Genomic DNA, 6,000 nt, shown 5'->3' with positions numbered 1-6,000 from the left:
AAGATCTTTGAGGTTTGTATAGATGATATATTGGCTCATTGATTGGCAAGATACACAACAGCTCTTTGATACTTATTAAACTCAAGGTCTAATGAGAAGCATAGATAATACACCTGCGTATTAGCGATATTTCTAGAAATACATTGAAATATCATTATACCCATATCTAATGTATTTTTTCTCTAGTCTACTTAGCCTTGAGATATGTACTTTGCTATTCGTTGGCATAATGCTATATATTATATGTATGTGCTATTGTGAAATGTCTACGAAATCTGAACTTCAAAAACTGATATCTTTGTCTTACTAAACCAGAGTTTTTGCAATACCAGACCTATGTGTGTTTTACTGACTCTCCAGCCGGCCTTATTAATCGGATACACCTTATCTGATTACTGACCAATAATCTGATACACCTTATCTGATTACTGACCAATAATCTGATACACCTTATCTGATTACTGACCAATAATCTGATACACCTTATCTGATTACTGACCAATAATCTGATACACCTTATCTGATCACTGACCACTCAAGAAATATCGCTGACCATAGTGCATTTCTATATCTTGCAATCCACACAGCACGTCACCTGAGATTGCATGTACATACTCCGTATAGCAAGCTATAATAACATTCAACAAAAAATTGATCTGGAAATTTTAGCAATCCTGTAAAGATATGGAAACACTTACCTATTTCTTTTCTTTTTCCAATGTTTGTTAGATTCTGATGAACACATGTTTAGATATATTTATGAGGCTTTCTAAATATGTAATCACCTGCATTTTAACAATAACTTGCCTGTAAAAAACCTTTTGCCTAGCCTATAAAAAAAAACTAATTTTATCTAAAAAAAATGCAGAGGTAAAAATCTGCTGGAAGAAAGGTACCATTATATACTTAGTCTGAGTTGTATGTATCCTAAGTTAGTATTAAAAATCAAAACTCTTCAAAGGTACACGCTATGACACCATGTTATTTGGCAATCTGTTAGAAAAATAATAATTGAACACCATTGTAAAGTAAAAAAAAAAAAAATCATGATTACAAAAGGAGCCAATTGGAGCTCCTCTTGTGATGTTGCCAGGGAGACCCGAGCAGACCCGTGTTCCGTTCACTGTGAACACCGTCTACCCGGGAATTTGCTGGGGTCCAAGGTGCAGTGTGAACGGGGGTCGCTGAGCTGGGATGCTCTGTGACATGGCAAAAACCCAGGAAATTGCAGGGGTGGCAATCTGAAAGTGGTATAATATGTGCTGATTAGATATAGCCTTGAAGCCCAGTGTAATCCTATAGCAAACTTGCAACCTGGGTAAATAGACTCTGAATGAGAGATACATCATTAGGGGCTCGATTTACTAAACTGCGGGTTTGAGAAAGTTGGGATGTTGCCTATAGCAACCAATCAGATTCTAGCTTTCATTTATTTATTACCTTCTACAAAATGACAGCTAGAATCTGATTGGTTGCTATAGGCAACATCTCCACTTTTTCAAACCCGCAGCTTAGTAAATCTAGCCCTAGGTGTTAGTAGTTTGCTAGATTATTTGTTTCTGATCACCCCTAAAGGCAATTTGCCAAAACATAAGTGGTGGAAAAAGCTGAAATTCATAGAAATTACAATCTACAGACCACACTAGGGACATTATACAAAACAACTATTATTACTCTACAAGAATTTAGGATGAACTAAATATGAGGGTTGAGTTATATTTATTAATCAATTGAATAATGGTGCAATAGGGACATAAACAATGAAGAACTGAGATGCACTAAGGGATTTTTATCAAGTAATAATCCTCTCATGTTATATTCATGACATATCATATTCTACATCATTCTGTAAGAATAGAGGAGGAATTTCATATGAGGGCTCAGTGATATATATGAATTGATTGAAAAGTAATACTATAAGTATACTACTGTAATACTATAGAGACACTAAGACCTACAATACTATATCACACAAAGGGACTTTCATCCCAAAGATATTCTTCTCATAATATGTCAACCAACAATAGATAATTAAGGTGCATGCATCCTTAGATTAATCATACAAACAAAACATCCATTGGTTTAGTCTTTTGATTCACAACATGGTCACATTTAACTTTGTTTTCTATTTCACTGCACAGTAATTTGGGCAAATTGATTATTTAAAACATATATAATAACGGTTATGTTTTAAGTTAGTAGACTCCTGAGTGCTCCGATTAGAAAATTCTTTCCTTCTTTTTGTGCTATGTTAAATGCATATGTTGCATGAAGATACATACAAAGCATATCGTAACTGGCGCTTGTCCTTTATTGCCATAAAATGGATAGAATTTAGGTATTTCTCCTCCAGAGTATCATATTCGCCAACTGGCCTGTTTTTCATTGGACCATTTTGTATATCAATGGCAAAACATAGGTGGGGTCTAATAATAAGTGGGAGTGTTTTAAAGATTAGGGGTATGGCCTGAGTAGACTAGGGGTGTGGCCAAAGTATTTCGCTTTTTACTTTAGAATGTTGAAAGATCTCCTATACAAACGGCTGAGTAAAAAAGTAACTGGCTTATTCACAAAGGTTTGATGTTTTAATTAGATTAGATTAGGGAACATCTCCTGGTTTTAAGGATTGACTAACAGTGGTTAACTCAAGACCCCTGGGCAAAATCTAAGCCAGGTACCTTAACCTTGCAAAAACATCACCTTGACCTCTTTAGTAGTCCTGAAATATTGAAGAAATGCTGCGCAGTGATGTTATCCCACACTATTCCTAATTTATAAACCTCATAACTGCTAACCAGGCCGTGATGGTGCTTCCAGAGTAGTAAATGGACAGAAAGAATCAAGTCTGTGTAGAATATTTGGGATACAGCGGGGCCCGAACATTCCTAACCCCAGTACAGTTGCCACTGCAGAGAATTTGTAACTTGTATTATTTGCTTACATAACATGTAACATACTGATACACCTATGTTAAGAAATTAGCCAGGAATCGGTTCCTATAAATGCTGATTCAAAATAAGTTGCTTTTATAGACATTATTAAGTTGTGTCCTGGCAAACTAGATTTACATCATTGTAACCTGCAGTTACAAAACCTTTGGCATCCTAAGTTGGACCCATCTGCTAGGCACATTATCTACACAGAATATACTGTAGCTCTGATGGTCTTACCCCAGAGCAGAATATACTGTTATTACCCAATGCAAATCATCACTACCTCATATAAACTTACATTCATTTTTCCCTTTCCATTAGTTAATTTTTGCATTGCTGAAAAATAAAAATAAAGTTTCACTCGCAGGCTTTGCAAGAACAGAGTTAAGTTCCTTCTGTATCTGGATTTTCTCTTTCAAGCAAATCGTAGTCCTAGTATGCAGGTCATGAGGGGAGGGTGGTTTGAATATCTACATTTTGATTTGTATAGAATTTTAGAGGATAATAATATGTAATGTCTTTGTGCAAAGAAGTGAATAAAGTTTATAACAATAAGGTGGTTATATAGGATTCTGCTAAACCAATATTTACACCCAGTTACAGGAATGTGTATTAGTGAGATGTACCTTTGTTTACATTACTGACTGCAGATTTAGATTACCCTTCAGCAACCAATATGCTCAAATGCAGTTTACCCCATCAACTTAAAAATTCACACTTTTAGTCCAATACACCACTTGATTTCCCGATTCATGTTCAACTGGGCCGCGTTATTCTAGGATTAACGCGGCCTGCGCACTATTACCGTAAGTACAGTAAAAGTGTGCAGTATTACCATTAGTACGATAATGTTACTGGTGATTTTTGCTTGCACCTCTCTGGGCCGTGAGTAAAAATCCAGGTTAAAATTACCTTATTAACTGTAATGGTACTAACACCGCGTTAATCCTAGACTAACGTGGCCGAATTGAATCTGCCCCTTAGGCTCACAATTGCTTTTATAATTATGAAGGCACTATGTTGGAAGTTTGATAAAAGTTATTGTTCATAAACATCTGCTGGGTTGGCAGTTGGTGTAAGACAAAGAAAACAGAAGGGTTAATACATTGTGTATCTTAATGAGCAGCAATGTCATACAGGTTCAGGTGCGCGTATCTGCGGCCTAAAGATCCAGTCAGTGAAAGGATACTTTGCCAGATTCTTGAGTCTTCCTGACCAATGTACCCGTGTTTTGACCCGGTTTAGTATTGACCATGGTTGTTTGCTGCTTGCCATACAGACCTTGATATTTTTCCTGACCACTACTTGCCTTTAGCTTCTTTTAATTTGGTTTTCTGGTTGCTGATCACCTGTGAATTTGTGATATTGTGTACACTATTGCTGTATAAACTATCGTCAATACTAAATGTTGCATGAACTATTGAAACTCACTTCTGATTCGGAGTGAATGTTTTACCTGTTTCCAGTGTATTACCTGATCACCTGCTGTATACATCGCTGTTCCGATGCTGTACTCAATTGCCGATTTGGCAACCCCCTGTGTCCAGACTTACTACTGTGTTTCTGGGTTCTGTGAGTTTACTAATGCAACTTATTGGTTAATCAATAGTGAAGCCAGTTTCTATTTTTATCTACTGTCACCTGTTCACCATTGCATAGCGTTATTCTGGTGCTGTATGCACTGACAAGTGAATGTTCAGTGATATTGTGCTCAGGATATTTCTTGCTGGGTTCAGGTGTATGAATTGCTATATGCATTTAACCTTGACACTGTTTAGACAACTCTGTTGCTGCTCTTTTTAAATGAAACTGTGACTTTATCCTGTACTTGAGCTGGAGATTGGAGATTCTCCCAGAATCCTTTGGGAATTGTATTTGAAAACAGCTGGCCGCTCTTTCTATAAATATTTTAGTAGGCTACAAATTGATATCTATAACCTATGGAATTTCAGTCCTACCTGCAACTGTGAACCAGACCTATGGTTCCTGTTCTTTCAAAAGTATTACAATGTATATTACTGCATTTCTAGAGACTGGTTAGTGGGGTTTAGAGGTTACTAGCCATTGGGGTCTTATCCAGCATGTATATCTTTTATATGTCCTGATTTTCACCCAGTTCAACAGGAAGACTAAACAAGGTACTGACGGCACTGGATGTCAGGTTAATGAGGAACAATTTATTTTACTTACATGGTTCAAATCTGAAAATGTAAATTTTGGGTTTTACTGGTACTTTAATATATGTCCAAGCTGGAGTATGTTTCTGCACATGTAAAATCAGGATTGTCAGCATATGCAGCATCCAGCTCTGCCAGTTCTATAAATATCTCATCATACAAAATTAAAATTCAAGTTTACAAATTTTGCACATGGCTAAGTGTATAATTGTGCCAATCCATTGGCAGTGAGGAATGACCCCAATCCAACCAGCGTCCTGTGCAATTCTCTGCACAAATCTATTACCAGGTCTGTAGAAATAGGTACGTAACACAAAGGTATGTAAAGCCTCTGATCTGCGTAGCCATATGTAAGACCTGTTTCTTAATACAACGCACCTCTGCACCAAGAGTTCCCCAGCAGATGACTGGATACAGACTGGATGCAAATATAAAGGGAAAGAGTGGAAACTTGCCTTAGCACATATTTAGGGCATTTATCCTACGCCTCTGGTTCACAAAATGCCCTAAAGAGGTGTCTATGCATAAGAAAGTTAATATTTTCAAAAGAAGACTTATGTGCCCCTCTTTGCCCTTTGGGAGTTGATACTGTGGTGTGTGCTGTGTTCATGGCTGCAATTAGCAGATTATTGCCATGATGGGCTCATGCACCAGGCATCACAAATGACCACTGCTGACAATAGCAGACATTTTCCCACTGTCCCCAATGCACATTGGACAATCCCTTAATAAGTTATTAAGCTTATTTAAGTATAATTTAAAAAAGCGTTTGCAACTTAAAAACATAAAAGAGCATCACAAATGCATATTACAGGGAATAAATTCTGTTCATACAGGTCTGCAGTATGTACCGGTATATATCAGTTCTGATCAGTGAAGTCTGAAGAACA

The sequence above is a fragment of the Mixophyes fleayi genome, chromosome 6, assembly GCF_038048845.1.
Source record: "Mixophyes fleayi isolate aMixFle1 chromosome 6, aMixFle1.hap1, whole genome shotgun sequence".
Lineage (NCBI taxonomy): Eukaryota > Metazoa > Chordata > Amphibia > Anura > Limnodynastidae > Mixophyes > Mixophyes fleayi.
This window is presented reverse-complemented; position numbering follows the sequence as displayed.